This window comes from Aotus nancymaae, unplaced genomic scaffold (genome assembly GCF_030222135.1).
Source record: "Aotus nancymaae isolate 86718 unplaced genomic scaffold, 86718_ANA_hifiasm-v0.15.2.pri h1tg000057l, whole genome shotgun sequence".
Lineage (NCBI taxonomy): Eukaryota > Metazoa > Chordata > Mammalia > Primates > Aotidae > Aotus > Aotus nancymaae.
Window position 1 is genome coordinate 64331587 of NW_026988471.1, and position 17922 is coordinate 64349508.

General features: G+C 44.8%; 1 long non-coding RNA gene and 1 pseudogene across 1 annotated transcript in view; one reads left to right on the top strand and one right to left on the bottom strand.

Annotated features, from left to right (window-relative positions):
• LOC135269733 (uncharacterized) overlaps nt 1-17922 on the top strand; it is a 258654-nt gene that overhangs the window by 55822 nt on the left and 184910 nt on the right. The gene's annotated exons all lie outside the window — the stretch shown is intronic.
• Nucleotides 9596-11037, bottom strand: LOC105734439 (dnaJ homolog subfamily B member 12-like; annotated as a pseudogene).

A 17922-nucleotide genomic window follows, 5' to 3' on the forward strand; every position in this document is an offset into this window, starting at 1 on the left:
TTACACATATGATATGTGCAAGATATATGTATGCAGGCATAGGAAAAAAATCTGCAAGGACATAAGACTAAGGTCTTAACAAGGGTCTTCTCTGGTTAGATAATGGATGATTTTTTTCCTCTCGCAATTGGCACATACATTTTTGTAATATAAAACCGAAGTTATTTTTTGTTTTAAGAAATGGCTCCTGCAGGCGGGGTGTGGTGGCTTATGCCTGTAATCCCAACACTTTGGGAGGCTGATGTGGGCGGATCACCTGAGGTCAGGAGTTCGAGATCAGTCTGACCAACATGGTGAAATCCTGTCTCTAATAAAAATACAAAAAATTAGCCTGGTGTGGTGGCTCATGCTTGTAGTCCCAGTTACTCAGGAGGCTGAGGCAGGAGAATTGCGTGAACCTGGGAGGTTCAAGTGAGGTTACAGTGAGCCGAAATCACACCACTGCACTCTAGTCTGAGTGACAGAGTGAGACTGTCTCAAAAAAAAAAAAGAAAAGTAAGAAAAAAAGAAAAGAAATGCACCTGCAGTATTCTATAGGTTGTGCCATAAGTATCCTCCTTCCTTTCCTCTTATGAGAGCTCAATTTTCTGTTTTTTTTTTTTTTTTTTTGAATAGGATTGGGCTCCTTTTCTTTTCTTTCTTTCTTTCTTTTTTTTTTTTGAGACGGAGTTTCGCTCTTGTTGTCCAGGCTGGAGTGCAGTGGCGCAATCTCGGCTCACAGCAACCTCCGCCTCCTGGGTTTAAGTGATTATTTTGCCTCAACCTTCCAAGTAGCTGGGATTACAGGCATGTGCCACCATGCCCGGCTAATTTTGTATTTTTTTAGTAGCGATGAGGTTTCTCCCTGTTAGTCAGGCTGGTCTTGAACTCCCGACCTCAGGTGATCTGCCTGCCTCGGTTGGCCTCGGATCTGCCTGCCCTGTAATCCCAAAGTGCTGGGATTATAGGCATGAGCCACTGTGCCTGGCCAGGCTTTCTTTCTTAATGTGTCAACAGAGAGCCATGGCAGCAATGCAGAGAAAACCTCCTTACCAGGGCAGATGTGAAGTTTACCAGATGCTTTCCAGCCCCTTGGGCACCACCTCTTTGGTGCTGAGTGTGGCTGATCTCACCTGCGATGATTTCCTTCCTTCTCTGCCCTTTCTGCTATACAGGGTGGCTGGGACTTCCCTGACCTCCACCCACCCTGACCTTCCAACCTTGTGTCTACCTCGCATTCTCTCTATTCAATCTCATCTTGCTTGAAATACTAAACCATATCCCATGTCCCCAAATATTGATTTTTAAAAGTGATATTGTTCTACTACAGTTCAGCTCAGCCAACATTTATTTTACCACTTATTTTGTGCCAGGCACTGAGGCGAGCTGTTGGATAGTAATGATCACCAGGACAAGGGTCTATGGCCAAGAAGGGATTGGAGCTAATGGAGCATCTACTAAGTACCAAGCCCTTTGCTGAGGACTTTGTATACACTCTCACTTTTAATTTAATCCAGGCAGCAATCCTTTGAGTGACCACTAATATTTTTACGGTACAGATGAAAAGTGAGGGTTAGAGAGGACTCACTACGTGTTTAAATAGTGATGGTTTTTTTTTTTTTTTTTGAGATGGAGTCTTCCTCTGTTGCCCAAGTTGGAGTGCAGTGGCATGATCTTGGCTCATTGCAACGTCTGCCTCCCAGGTTCAAGCAATTCTCCTGCCTCAGCCTCTCAAGTAGCTGGGGCTACAGGCATGTGCCGCCACACCCAACTAATTTTTGTATCTTTAGTAGAGACGGGATTTTGCCAGGTTGGCCAGGATGGTCTCGATCTCTTGACCTTGTGATCTGCCTGCCTCAGCCTCCCAAAGTGCTGGGATTTCAGGCCTGAGCCACTGTGCCCGACCCCTGGGGATTTTTTTTTTTTTTGAATTTTTAAATTTTTTTATGGAGTCTCGTTTTGTTGCCCAGGCTGGAGTGCAGTGATGTGATCTTGGCTCACTGCAACCTCCACCTCCTGGGTTCAAGCAATTCTCCTGCCTCAGCCTCCTGGGTAGCTGGGACTACAGGCACGCACCACCACTTCAGCTAATTTTTGTGTTTTTAGTAGAGATGGGGTTTCACTATATTGGCCAGGCTGGTCTCGAACTCCTGTGCTCATGATCCACCTGCCTCAGCCTCCCAAAGTGTTGGGATTACAGGCGTGAGCCACCGTGCCCAGCAGTGATGGGGGCTTTTAAACCCAGTCTGACTCTATCACTGCTATGCCTACTACTCTACTCTAATTACCTTAGAGCCTGAAGTCATTTTCTTTACACAGCGCTCAGTTAGTAATATATAAGAGTTTGCTTAACTATTCCTTGCTTGGAACGGCTAGGTAGTTTTAAGTATTTCCACTATTGTAAGAAGACCTTGCTCTACTCATATATGTATACATATCAGCCACTGATCTTTAAAAAAAATCTTGCATATACATGGACATTCGTGTGTGAGAAAAAAAAAGATGGAAAGAAAATACAGTAAACATTAAACAACAGTTACACGTGGGAAGTAGACTGGGCGTGGGAGACATGAGAGAAAAACTTTTACTTGAAAAAATAAACATTTTATTAAGAGCAGTTTTAGGTTCACAGCAAAATAGAGTAAGAAGGTACAGAGATTTTCCATATACCTCCTGCCCCCACATATGCCCAGCCTCCCCCACTATCAAAATCTGCACCAAAGTATACATTTGTTAAAATTGGTGAACATACATTGACACATTATTATCACCCTAAGTCCATAGTTTACCCTAGGGTTCACTCTTGGTGCTGTACATTCTGTGCATTTGAACAAAATCCACTTCATACAGAGCAGCCTCACTGCCCTAAAAATCCCACATGCTCTGCCTATTCAACCAGGCAATGCCCTCAGCTCCTGGCAACCGTTGATCTTTACTGTCTCCACAGTTTTGCCTTTTCTAGAATCTCATATAGTTGGAATCATACAGTATGTAGATTTTTCAGATGGGCTTTGTTCACCTAGTAATATGCATTTAAGATTCCTCCGTGTCTTTTCATGGCTTGATAACCCATTTCTTTTTAGCGTTGAATAATATTCCACTGTCTGCATGTACCACAGTTTATCCATTCACCAACTGAAAGTCATCTTGGTTGCTTCGGAGTTTTGGTAATTATGAGTAAAGTTGTTATAAACGTTCATGTGCAGGTTTTTGTGCGGACATGTTTTCAACTCATTTGGGTAAATACCGAGGAGCACGATTGCTGGATCATATGGTAAGAGTATGTTTAGTTTTGTAAGAAACTGCCAAACTGTCTTTCAAAGTGGTGGTACCATTTTGCATTTTCACATGCAATGAATGAAAGTTCTTGTTGCTGTTCATCCTTGCCAGCATTTGGTGGTATTACTGTTTTGGTTTTTGGCTATTCTAATAGGTGGGTAGTAGCATCTTACTGTGTTTTAATTTGAAATTCCCTGATGCACATGATGTTGAGCATCTTTTCATGTGCCTGCTTTCCATCTGATATCTTCTTTGTTGAGGTGTCTGTTTAGATAATTTGGTTATTTTAAAAATTGGATTGCTCATTTTCTTACTGTTGAGTGAGTTTTTTTTCTTTTTTTCGACTAGTCAAATGCCGTAGTGATAAGGGGGGAAAGAGTAGAACAAGGAGTTCAACCTGTAACTGACTGTGAACAAACTCACTACCTTCGGACCAGCCTTACTGTTGAGTTTTAAGAGTTCTTTGCGGCCGGGCATGGTGGCTCACGCCTGTAATCCAAGCACTTTGGAGGCCAAGGCAGGCAGATCACCTGAGGTTGGGAGTTCAAGACCAGCCTGACCAACATGGTGAAACCCCGTCTTTATTTAAAAAAAAAAAAAAAGAGAGAGAGAGTTCTTTGCATATTTTGGATAACAATGCTTTATCAGATATCTTTTTCAAATAATTTCTCCCACTTTGTGACTTGTCTTCTCATTCTCTTGAGAACTGTCTGTTTTTACTTTACACATTTCAGTATTGTTTGATTTTTTTCCCTGCAAAGAGTATACTGTGCTTTTTGTGATGGCCTTCCAATGCATTCAGAAGCATGCAAATAAATAAGATTTTTATCAGCAATGTAACTGCTTTTAGAAGGATTCCTAGTGAAAAGAAAAGGTTTCTCCCAAACAGAGAGCCCATATTCTCTCTTAACCCTGCCAAGAGGAGAGAACGTAAGCATAGTGAATAACTCCGACTGGAGGTAAGGAATGTTGTAATAGCTGTATGTGGTTACGACAGTGTCATGTATTTCAGAGTTTAATGACTATATTATACATTTATATGTCTGAAAGGGGCTTGGATAAACAGGAGAGTCTCTGCCTCTCTCAAAAGAAATCCTAATGAATTTGATTCCCTTTGGCTAAAAGAAAAAACTGGAGCCAGCTGTCTCAGTTGGAGAGCGCAAAGAGAAAGGTTAGAAAAAAGAGAACATACTCGAGGCTGGAAAAAGACATTCAGCAGAGGAGAGACTTCTTCAGCTTATGGACTTCTGTGGCCCTTATAGGAAGAGGCTCCACATTTATTCTGGTCAAATGCCTTGGATCCCAGGCCAACCACATCATAAACTGATTGTGTGACTTGAACAAGATGCTTAGTTGTTTTGAGCCACAGTTTCCTCATTTGGAAGATCCAGATTCTAATAATAATAGTAACTACCTCACAGGGTTGTTTTGAAAATAAATGACCTTCCCTTTCAAAGTGCTTTGTAAAGAACTAAGTGCTTGTTCTAACGTGCTATGCAAATATTTTGTGACTATATGGACAAATTGCATTTGAATGTTTGCTGTGTGCTGAGCATTGGTTACACAGAAAGCAATGGGTGTACAAAATGGATCTATTATGGCCAGGCGTGGTGGCTCACACCTGTCCAAGCACTTTGGAGGCCAAGGCGGGCGGATCACCTGAGGTCGGGAGTTCAAGACCAGCCTGACCAACATGGTGAGACCCCTGTCTTTAAAAAAAAAAAGGATATGTTACACAAACAATAACATTATTATTATACAAAATAATGCTTGGCGCTTACTCTCAAGAAACTTACAGACAATATAAAAAGAAAGGCTGGATGTGGTGGCTCATGCCTGTAATCCCAGCACTTTGGGAGGACAAAGCAGGAGGATCACCTGAGCCCAGGAGTTTAAGACCAGCCTGGGCAACATAGTGAGTCCCCTGACTAATAAAAAACATTAATCAGGCATGGTGGTGCACTTCTGTAGTCCCAGCTACCTGGGAGGCTGAGGCAGGAGAACCACTTGAGCCCAGGAGGTTGAGTCTGCAGTGAGCCGTGATTGTGCCACTGCATGCCAGCCTAGGTGACAGAGCAAGACCCTGTCTCCAAAAAAAAAAAAAAAAAACAGAGAACGAACAAGTATGTGGAAAAGATAGTTCCAATACTGTTTCACTGTAGCTTATAAGCTTATATCAGATAATTTACAACTTAAAAATACAGGGTCATCTGTGCTGTTCATTATTGTAAGAATGTTCGTCTCATCTTCCAAAGTAGATTGCAGGCTCCTTGGAGGTAAGGCCCGTGTCTTCTTTTTCCTCCCACAGCAATTTATATGGAGGTTTGGGAGGAAAAAACCATATCTGTTACCATTTATGGAGGGTTCTCTGTGGACTAGGCACTTTGTTAAAATATTTTAGATATATCATGGAATCTTTGGAACGATCCTATGAGGTAATTTTATTTTATTATTATTATTTTTTTGAGACAGTCTCTCGCTCTGTCGCCCAGGGTGGAGTGCAATGACGCTATCTCGGCTCACTGCAACCTCCCAGACTCAAAGTGATTTTCCTGCCTCAGTCTCCCAAATAGCTTGGGTTACAGGCGCTTACCACCACACCCAGCTGATTTTTGTATTTTTAGTAGAGACAGGGTTTCACCATGTTGGCCAGGCTGGTCTTGAACTCCTGACCTCAGGTGACCCACCTGCCTCAGCCTCCCAAAGTGCTGGGATTACAGGCATGAGCCACCTTACCTGGCCTTTATGAGGTAATTTTATAATTTCAATTATGCAAATGAGGAAGCCAAGGCCCAGAGTTGAATAGCTTTCATAAGGCATCTCAGCTGCTGAGTGGTGGGATTAATATTTGAACCTTGGTTTATCTGACTTTTTAGCTCATATTCTTCTTTAAAAATAATTTTTATTGTGTATCTTTGAGATTTACAACATGATGTTATAGAATTCAGATATAGATAGTAAAATGGTTACTATAGTGAAGCAGATTAACATATCTATCATATCACAGTTACTTTTTTTGTGACAAGAGCAGCTAAAATCTACTTAGTTCACACAAATTTCAAAGCAATGCGATTTTATTAACTTAGCCCTAATGTTGTACATTAGATTTCTAAATGTGTTCATCCTACATATCTGCTCTTTTGTGTCCTTTGACCTACATGTCCCCATTTCCTCTCCCCCTCCCCCTTGCCATGGTAACCACTGTTTTATTCTCTCTTTGTGTATTTGAGCTCTTTTTTTTTTTAAACTCACATACAGGTGAGATCATGCATATTTTTATTTCTGGCTTAATTCACTTAGCACATGTCTTCCAGGTTCATCTACGTTCTGGTACAAATGAAAGGATCTCCTTTTTTAAGACTGAATAATATTCCTCTGTGTGTGTTTGTGTGTGTGTGTGTGTGTGTGTGTGTGTGTTTTTATGGACTATATTTTCTTTATTAATTTGTCCATAGATGACATTTAGGTTGTTTCCATATCTTGGCTTTTGTGAATAATGCTTCAATGAGCATGGGAGTACAGATGTGTTTATGAGGTGATGATTTCATCTCCTTGGGGTATACACCCAGATGAGAAATTGCTGAAAAGCCTGTATTCTTAACAACTAGGCAGGGAGTTCTGGAAATTTGTTGACTGGTTGCTAAACTAATCTTGGAGCCTAAAGTACTTAGTGTTGAGCTTAACAGGAGGTATGAGGTAAGGTATTAGAGAGCTTCGAGGGGTGATGGGAAGCTTTGGGCTCTTATCATTTTTCTGGAGGATATTTTCGTAGTTGGGGATCACATGCATTTTCCTGTTTCTGCTCCATTAGAACTGATAGTATTTTCTGGTTCTGATTTAGTAGTCAATTGAAGAGCCCTGTGAATTCCCCACGTGAGGACAGTTCAGTCTAGATGGGAGCATAGCATGCCTATGGGGTAGTATACAGAGTAGAGGCCCAGGGACCAGGCAGATCTGGGGTAGGGGCCATCTGGGATGCTGCTTATAAGGACCAAGTGATTGAGAGGACATAAAACCAGAGCTAGGAAGGGGAGATGCTGGGAGAAACAGTGAGACAAACTGAGGGTCAACTAAAGCCCTCCAAAATTGAATGGTTGTGTTCCTCATTGTTCTTGCCCTTTTAAGTGAACGGAATTAGCTCCATCAGTCAGAATCCAGCAGGAAGCAGCCAGCACACTGAAAAGGTAGTCAAAAGGCTGGGTGCAGTGGCTCATGCCTGTAATCCCAGCAGTTTGGGAGGCTGAGGCGGGCAGATCACCTGAGATCAGGAGTTTAAGACCAGCCTGACCAACAGGGAGAAACCCTGTCTCTACCAAAAATTCAAAATTAGCTGGGTGTGGTGGTGCATGCCTGCAATCCCTGCTACTCGGGAGACTGAGGCAGGAGAATCGCTCGAAATTGGGAGGCGGAGGTTGCGGTGAGCCAAAATTGTGCCATTGCACTCCAGCCTGGGTGGCAAGAGCAAAACTCCATCTCAAAAAAAAAAAAAAAAAAAAGTAGAGTCAAAAAGAGCTTAATAGAGGGGCTATTTGGAGAAAGTAAGAGAAACCAGCAGGGGCCGTCAAAGCACTTTGGTCTAGCAGTTAGCAGGAGGTGCTGCTACCCCTGGGCCTGAAGGGGCAAGAGAACAAGAGCAGATACAGGAACGCCCTGAGAGCTTTAGCTCTAGGACAGGCCCCTAACAGGACCTGTGACCTTTGCAAGAGAAATACAGCCACTGCCAACCTTCAGTGTGGTAGGAAGTGAGCCAGGGGAATAAACTCTCCAAGTTCTCTCTCTTTCACCCTTTGACTTCCTGCCACTCACATCAGTTTCATCCAACCAGATGCCAAAAAGTGAGGGAGTCAGCTCATGTTATCAGCAACCTGGACACAGAGCAGACAAGGATGGATCTGAGGGGCAAAGGGAGCATCCTCTGTCTTTATCCATAGATGTACTTAGAAACTGCTAGGAACACAACCCAAGATGCTATCCATAGGGAAGTATCTAAATAAACTGTGATGTGTCCATGCTAGGAAATCCTATGCAGCAGTTGAAAAGACAGAATAGATCAATAGTTATTGGTGTGGAGAGATTGCTGAGACCTATTATTGAGTAATGAAGCAAATTGCAGAAAAATGCCCAGAGTAGGATGGGATGTTTACCCACCCCACCACTCACCACCACATACACTATTATTAAGTCTATTAAAGCCTGGTGTGGTGGCTCACACCTGTAATCCCAGTACTTTAGGAGGCCAAGACGGGGAGATCACCTGAGGTCAGACCAGCCTGGCCAACATGGTGAAACCCCATCTCTACTAAAAATACAAAAATTAGCCGGTGTGATGGCGCCCGCCTGTAATCCCAGCTAGTCTGGGAGGCTGAGGCAGGAGAATTGCTTGAACCTGGGAGGTGGAGGTTGCAGGTTGCTGTGACCTGAGATTGTGCCATTGCACTCCAGGCTGGGCAGAAAAAGCCAAACTTCACCTCAAAAAAAAAAAAAAGTCTATTAAATGTCCCATGTCTTTTATGGTATTTTGTGTATATGCATATGTACAAATGCAAAGTTTGGAATAACATACATCAAACTGGTAATAGCGATTTGCTCTGGGGAGGTGGGAGGAGGCTCAGGATTCAGGGGGTGGTCAGAGGGGCTTCAGTTGTGGTAGACACTACTGGCTGCTTAATCACAGCCGTTGCCCCTCACCCAGGTCTTTAATGCTAACAACTCAAATCCTGATCAGGTATCAAAGGGAGACATTGTGCTCAGGGAAGTTAGGTCCAGGTGTCAAATCCCGGTTGATCTAAGCCAAGGATGCTTATACCACTCCCCTTTGCCTGTGATTTGTCTAGGGGTAGGCATGTGACCTAGTCTGCTGTTGATTTTTTTTTTTTTTTTTCGGCTTCCAATTCCATTTTAATTTTGTTTCTTTTCTTTTCTTTTCTTTTTTTAAGACAGAGTCTCACTGTGTTACCCAGGCTGGAGTGCGGTGGCACGATCTTGGCTCACTGACATCTTCCCCTCCTGGGTTCGAGCGATTCTCCTGCCTCAGCCTCCCAAGTAGCTGGGACTACAGGCACCCGCCACCATGCCCAGCTAAGTTTTTGTATTTTTAGTAGAGACGGAGTTTCACCATGTTAGCCAGGACGGTCTTGACCTCCCGACCTTGTGATCTGCCCGCCTTGGCCTCCCAAAGTGCTGGGATTACAGGCGTGAGCCACTGCATCCAGACTAATTTTGTTTCTTTGTATGTCTTTCCTTAAATATACACTCCATCACCTTGGCTCAGCGCATGTCACCAAAAATTCTCCAGGGATTTCATAGTTTGGACCTCGGTGGCGTTGCTGGCCCTGGATTATCCGTGCAGGGAGGCCTGCACCTCTGACAGTTGGCTGCAGCAGGGGGTGCCCCTCTTCTGCGCTTTGTGGTACGTATCTGTGTTGCCAAAGTAGCGGTCCCAGTACAGAAAGCCTTCCTTCTGCTGCTTCTCCTTCCAGCAGTTGTTCCAGAGGCTGGCGATATAATCATCTTCCACATTTGGTTTGATTGTTTTGAGACTGTGATGTGGCCCACAGACGGTCTTAGGCTCAGACTGTAGCGTGGACTGGAGACCATGAGCTGGCTGAGAACTGACACGAGGATCAGGGTGAGGATGGGCATCAGCTGCACAAACACCCCTAGCCCACGGTCACCCTGGTTCTCCCTGCGGTCCTGCCTTTACTGGTATGTATAGCACATGTGGCCATTGCTGTAGATGTGGACTTTACTAGAAGGGAAGCCACCGCCAAAGAACATGTTGAAGAGGCCTTCAGGGGAGATGTCAGCCTCAAAGCCACGGTGGAAGTCCCCATGCCCGTAGCTGGGCTGGGCTGCCTGGCTCCTGTTATCGCTGAAATGGTCATACTGCTTCCTCCTTCCTTCCTTCCTTCCTTCCTTCCTTCCCTCTTTCTCTACTTTCCTTTCCTTTCCTTCTTTCCTTTCTTCTCGAGACAGAGTCTTGCTCTGTCACCCAGGCTGGAGTGCAGTGGCTCGATCTCAGCTTGCTGCAACTTCTGCCTACCAGGTTCAAGCAATTCTCCTGCCTCAGCCTCCCGAGTAGCCGGGATTACAGGCGTGAGCCACCACGCCCGGCTAATTTTTGTATTTTTAGTAGAGACAGGGTTTCACCATATTGGCCAGGCTAGTCTTAAACTGGCTGATCTCTAATTCCTGACCTCCTTTTTCCTCCCACCTCGGCCTCCCAAAGTGCTGGGATTACAGGTGTGAGCCATCGTGCCTGGTCTTTGTGCTTCCTCTTCTCTGGGTTGCTGAGTATCGCATATGCTGTGCCAATGGTTTTGAAAGCTTCGGTGGCACCAGGTGCAGTTCTTTTCTGGGTGGAATTTGAGGGCCAGTTTGCGGTAGGCCTTCTTCAGGTCCTCATCTGAGGCCCCTCTGCTCACCCCCAGGATCTCATAGTAATCCTTACATTGCTTGACGCTTTTCACAGCTGCAACTCGTTCTGCAGTGTAGCCTTTGGTGCTCTCTTCCTCTTCCAGCTTCACCGTTGGCCTAGGGGGACATCAGTCCCACCTGCTTTCCTGTAGGCAGCATGGGTTGCATCTGTGGATTGGGGTTGGTCACCAGCAGTTTGTGGTTCCTGATTGAGGGACTCCATCAGGAGGTGCAAACTCGTGGTGTCAGGTACAGCCGCTGTGCCTTCTTCAGGAGGTGGAGCACCCAGTTGGGCTGGGTGTTCTGGATGGCATTGAGGGAGATATTGATACAGAGCTCGTCTTCATCCTTGTTGGATTACATGACAGAACCAGAGCATGGAAACTGCTGTTGACTTTTAAGAAGTATTTTTTTTTTTGTTTTAATAACAGAACAGAGTATAGTAGATGAAGATAAAGAGTTCTGCTTCTCCTTTTCCTTTTTGCCTTGGGATAGAGTTGTTGGAAATGTGAATCTTGGAGTTATGGCAAGTATCTTGTGATCCAGAGGAAGAGGCCAGGAGAGGCTGGTGCAGTGGCTCATGCTTGTAATCCCAGCACTTTGGGAAGCCGAGGTGGGCAGATCATGAGGTCAGGAGTTTGAAACCAGCCTGACCAATATGGTGAAACCCTGTCTCTACTAAAAATACAAAAATTAGCCAGGCCTGGTGGCCCATGCCTGTAGTCCCAGCTACTTGAGAGGCTGAGGCAGGAGGATCCTTTGAACCCGGGAGGCAGAGGTTGCAGTGAGCCAAGATTGTGCCACTGCACCCCAGCCTGGGTGACAGAGCAAGACTCCATCTCAAAAAAAAAAAGAAAAAGAAAAAGAAAAAGAAAAAGAAAGAAAAAAGATAAATGTCAGGAGAAACATAGAGACATCAGCCCAGCATCTTAATTTTTTTTTTTTTTTTTGAGACAGAGTTTTGTTCTTGTTGCCCAGGCTGGAGTGCAGTGGCACAATCTCGGCTTACCGCAACCTCCGACTCTCGGGTTCAAGTGATTCTCCTGTCTCAGTCTCCTGAGTAGCTAGGATTATAGTAATGTGCCATCATGCCCGGCTAATTTTGTATTTTTTTTAGTAGGTCAGCCTGGTCTCAAACCCCCGACTTTAGGTGACCCGCCTGCCTCAGCCTTCCAAAGTGCTGGGATTACAGGTGTGAACCACCATACCTGGCCTTTTTTTTGAGACAGAGTCTTGCTCTGTCCCTCAGGCTGGAGTTTAGTGGTGCCATAATAGCTCACTGCAGCCTCAAGCTCCTGGGCCCAACCCATCCTCCTACCTCAGCTTCCTGTGGCGGAAACCATGAGTGTGTGCCACCACACCTGGCTAATTTTTTAATTTTTTATAGAGATGGGGGTCTCACTATATTGCCAAGGCTAGTCTTGAACTCCTAGGCTCAAGCAATGCTCCTGCCTCAGTCTCCCAACCTGCTGGGATTATAGGTGTAAGCCTGGCCCAACTAGCATCTTGATATCTTCTTGCTTTTCCGAAGCAGAAACTGTTTTCCTCCAAACTTCTTGTTACCCGAGATATTTAAAAGCTTTTATTTCTTAAACTACTGTCAGCCAAGTGTTCTGTTACAATAAAACACAACATAACCAACATAGCAGTTTAATCTGAAGTGATGTATTTTCTTTTCTTTTTTTATTTTTGAGATGGAGTTTTGCTCTTGTTGCCCAGGCTGGAGTGCAGTGGTGTAATCTCGGCTCACCGCAACCTCTGCCTCCTGGGTTCAAGCGATTTTCCTGCCTCAGCCTCCTGAGTGGCTGGGATTACAGGCATCTACCGCCATGCCCAGCTAATTATTTGTATTTTTAGTAGAGAAGGAGTTTCACCATGTTGGCCAGGCTAGTCTCGAACTCCCGACCTCAGGTGATCCGCCCGCCTTAACTAACCAAAGTGCTGGGATTATAGGCGTGAGCCACTGCTCCTGGCCTGAAGTGATGTATTTTCTCAGTAGAATTTATTCATGCATTACTTGTGTAATTAGACATTTTTTGAAGGAGGGTAAAACCCCTTAGGCATTTGTACTTCATCTTCAGAACTGACCTGATCCACCTTCCACTGATCTGACTCCTTCTACCCTTCAGAGTTCTTGTTTGCCTCTGCTGCTGGCCTCTGGGCTGCCAGCAGAACTGCTTTGATTGACAACTCAGGTGTACCAGACTTTTGGAATGCACACTTTAGCCTTCCTGGGGCTGCTCCAATCCTTTGTACTCCCTCAGGCTGGGGGACCCACTGTTTAGGGCTGCCCTTTCCACAGCACTTTTTGCAGGGAGGGATGTGCCATTTGGTAACTGCGCCTCTGCCCCCCACTGCTCTTCTGGGGAGATAGAAGAGCTGCAGCACAGGAGAAGCCGGGGAACAGGCCCAAAGCCAAGAGCCCGAGTCTAGGTGGGATTCCTTTGGTTCTGGCCCTAGGCCTGGAATCTGAATATTATAGAGAAACTTACTCTAGGTTTATCCAGGGGGCCTTCCATTGCCTGTGATTTCTGAGGATGCTTTAAAACCACTAGTATTCACTGCCTCTAGTGGAGCTTCTGTACACTGGATTTTATTCCCCCCAGCTTTGAGGGCTTGTGAAACTATCTTAAAGAGTAGAGTAGCCAGGCGCAGTGGCTCACACCTGTAATTCCAGCACTTTGGGAGGCTGAGGCAGGCAGATCAATGTCAGGAGTTCGAAACCAGCCTGGCCAATAGGGTGAAACCCCGTCTCTACTAAAAATACAAAAATTAGCCGGGTATGGTGGTGTGCACCTGTAATCCCAGCTACTCAGGAGGCTGAGGCAGGAGAATTGCTTGAACCCAGGAGGCGGAGGTCACAGTGAGCCGAGATCGCGCCACTGCACTCCAGCCTGGGCGACAGAGCGAGACTCCGTCTGAAAAACAAAAGAGTAGAGTAAGTAGCTCGGGTAGGCTTGCATCTGTGGAAGGCCACCCTCACGGATGGAAGACTGGCGGGAGTTCCTTGTGACAGGCTGAGGGAGAGAAACTGAGGTCTAAGTTGGGGCCCAGGATAGGGGTGGAGGGGAGGGGATGGGTGTGAGTCTCCCCTTCCCTTCTCTGTGGGCGATGCTCCACATATGGTGGCGGGATAGTTTTCTGCATCCTGCAGAGCACGAGCGGAGATCTTTTGGATGCCGTTTCCACGGGTGTTTCAGGGAGCTCTCTGTAATAAGGGTTCCCTTTGTGGCAGTTGGCAGTCAGTTCCAAGCTCATCATTTTGTTGCAGCAGGACTTGGCAGGGGCATAGGAAAACAGGACGTCTGCTGTTCCTTTGCCACTCTGAGCTCTGCACCCACACCTATGAGGGCTACCTCCTTTCTCCATCCCGATGTCCAACCTGCCCTCTTCCTGCTTGTTCTTTTGTCCAAACCTGTGGGAGGCTGCATTCAAGAAAAGGGGTACCTGTAGTTAAAAAGGGTAGGAGGATGGGAGGAGCGGATTAAGGAAAAGCCAACTTTTGCCTCAGATGCCCGGCTGCTTTATTATGCATGCTTTTCTCTTTCTCACTGTTTTTTGGAAAGGCTGAAAATAAACACTTTTGTAATACTGACTCGTAGTTCACACTTTCCTGACAAGTTACTCAAACTGCAGCCACAGCCGCTTAAAGAGAAGTTTGACGCAAGTCTTATTCAGCAGGCGCTTTCTAATTCAGAATGTTCCAAGGCAGTTGATCTTGCTACTCCTAAACTAGTGAAGGGTCTGAGGAGGGGGCACATTGCTTAATCTGGGAGCCCTGGGCCAGAAGTCACCACCAGCGAGTCCACCAGCATCTCCACCACAAATTCAAGCTTTTCAGACTACTGGGTCCTCAGGGCTGCTACTCAGCTCACTCATTCAAGAAATGTCATAGAGTCATTAAAAATCTCACCTGGAAGAAACTATGAAAATCTCTTAATTCAAGATCCTTTTTCTGTAGGCCAGAGAGGTGACTTCCCTGCTTAAAATGAACAGAATGATTAGTGGAGGATCTGGGACTACAGCCCCAAACTCTGAAAGCTTCCTATTGAGCCATGCTTTGTTAATTTCATGGATTTGATTTATTACATTTAAGTTTTTATTACAAAAAGTTTCAAACATACACAAAAGTTGAGAGAAGAGTATAACTAACACCTACGTACCCATCACTCAATGTCAATACTGGTCGCTATTTCAATGTTGTCTTATCTAATCTTCATTTTCCCCCATTGCAACCAGATAGACATTGTAACACTTTATCCATGAGTACAGCAATATGTGTCTCTCTAACAGAAAGCTTTAAAAAATAGTGTAACCATAGTTACCATTATCACACCCACAAAATTAGCATTATTTCTTAGTGTCATAGTACTTTCAAACTCAATTTTCTCCGGTTGTATCAAAAATGTCTTTTTGCAGTTTGTTTAAATGAGGATCCAAACAGGGTCCACACATTGCATTTGTTGACATTTTTTAAGGACTTTTATACTGTCATGGCCCTTCCCCTATGCCTTCCCCATGCCATTTGTTTTTTAAAATAGTTGGGTCATCCATCCTTAGAACTTCCCACGTGGCCGGGCGAGGTGGCCCACTCCTGTAATCCCAGCACTTTGGGAGGCTGAGGTGGGGGATCCACAGGTCAGGAGATTGAGACCATCCTGGCTAACACGGTGAAACCTGTCTCTACTAAAAATACAAAAAATTAGCTGGGCGTGGTGGCATGCACCTATAGTCCCAGCTACTTGGGAGGCTGAGGCAGGAGAATCGCTTGGGCCCGGGAGGTGGAGGTTGCAGTGAGCCTAGATGGCGCCACTGCGTTCCAGTCTTGGGGACAGAGCAAGACTCCATCTCAGAAAAAAAAAAAAAAAGAAAAAGAACTTCCCACGTTCTGAATGTGGCTGGCTATATTCTGCTGGTGTCCTTTAACCTATTTTTCCATCCTGTTTCCTGTACATTGGTACTGAAGATGTGAACAACAGTGATTCTCAGCTGGGGGAAACTTTGCTTCCTTCACCTCTCCAGGGACATTTGGCAATGTCTGGACACGTTTTTGATTGTCACACCTGGGGGTGGAGGTGCTGCAGGCATCTAATGGGTAGAGGCCAGGGATGCTGCTAAACATCCTGCAGTGCACAGGACAGATGCCCACAAGAAAGAATCGTGTGTCCCCAAATGTCAGCAGTGCTGAGGTTGAGAAACTCTGACCGGGAGACTTGAGATTCAAGTTCTGCTTTTTGTAGTTTTTTTGGCAAGGATATTTCATGGATGGTACTGTGTACTTCCTGCTGTATCATATCAGGAGGACACTGTGTCTGATGTTAAGGTGATGTTAAGGTTGATCGGTGGATTCAGGAAGTGTCAGCCTCACACATTATTATAAAATTAGCCAAACGGGCATGTTTTGAGAGTTAAAGGGAGTGCTATTAATAGTTGGAAACTGGGAATGTTTCTGGCAAACAGAGACATGATTATCCTACCCATTTATTTTTCAAGAGCTTTATTAATCTCTAATGAATTTTCTTTCATTTTTTTCCCCAATTTTAATCAAAGTTACATGAGCACATTTTTTTTTATTTTTAAATTAATATCTTTTCAAGAGACAAGGTCTCACTCTATTACCCAGGTTGGAGTGCAGTGCTTGATCATAGCTCACTGTAGCTTCAAACTTCTGGGTTCAAGTGATCCTCCCACCTCAGTCTCCTGAATAGCTAGTACTATAGATGCACGCCACATGCCTGGCTAATTTTTTTTTTCTTTTGTAGAAACAGTCTTGCTACGTAACCCAGGCTGGTCTGGAACTCTTGGCCTCAAGTGATCCTCCCACCTTGACCTCCCAAAGTGCTGGTATTACAGGCATGAGCCACCGTGCCCGGCCCACGGGCACATAATTTAAAGAGTCACCATAATGCTCCTAAACTTGTTGCTGCAGTAATTTCCTCATTCCTCCCTATTTTCCCTTCCTGAGAGGCAACCACTTTCAATTCTTTCAGCTAGTTCTTGTAATATTTATCCTCACACATCCTAATATGCTTAAATTGCTACTTCATGGTTTTTCTGTTTTTGGCATTTTAAAAGGACTTCTTTCTAAAGAATATAATGTATCTTTCTGACAGTGCTCCAGTCCCCTGTACAACCCTTGACCCTTCATGTTCTCAGAACAGTAAAATTCTAATTTTATCTGCCTGTTTATATTTAAGAGTGGGGTATTAAAAAGCCAGATAGCAGCTCTGATCTTGTGAGTGGCGCTTGTTGACTGCAGCCTTCCCCATAGGGTTATCTGGTTATGCTACACCTCAAGATCAGGATGTTTGAGTATTTCTTCTTGGGCCAGTAAGTCTTTCAGTCTTCTGCCTAAGGAGATAGACCTGGCTGCCAGGGTCCTGGGACCCAGGTGAGGCTAAAGAACAGTGAGTCTCAGCATTCAGTCTGTGGACTTTCCTTTTTTTGTTATGATTCCCTTGTCATCAGTGGTGCCCACTGTCCTCCAATCAGTCCTTAGAAGCTCCATTAACTTCCTCCAGAGGATAAACCTTAAGCCTAGTAGCAGGATTGTGGCAGTGCAGTTGCCCTGTTGCACAGAGTTGGGGAAGGCAACTAAGGATCAAAATATTACTATTTTTTTAAAAACAGCTTTATTGAGATATAATTGACATAAAATAAACATCACATATTTAAAATGTATAATTTGATAAGTTTTGACATATGTATACATCCATGAAGTTATCAAGTCAAGATAATGAGTAACTGGGCACGGTGGCTCACGCCTGTAATCCCAGCATTTTGGAGGCCAAGGCAGGAGGATGGCTTGAGCCCAGGAGTTGGAGACCGCCCTGGGCAATAAAAGTGAGACTCCCATCTCTACAAAAAATTTAAAAATTAGACGGGTGTGGTGGTGCATGTCTGTAGTCCCAGCTACTTAGAAGGCTGAGGTGAGAGGATCACTTGAGCCAAGGAGGTCGAGGCTGCAGTCAGTGAGCTGTGATCACACCACAGTCCTCTAGCCTGAGTGACAGAGTGAGACCCTAGCTCAAAAACAAACAAACAAACAACATACAAGCAAAAAAATAACGAGCATATTAGTTGCCCCTCAAAGTTCCTCTGCCTACTCAGGCAACTGCTGATCTGCTTTCTGCCACTAGATTGGTTTGCATTTTCTAAAATTTTATGTAAATGTAATCATATAGTACTTGTTCTTTTTAGGGGGAGGGGCTCTGGCTTTTTTTACTTAGCATAGACTTTGAGATTCAT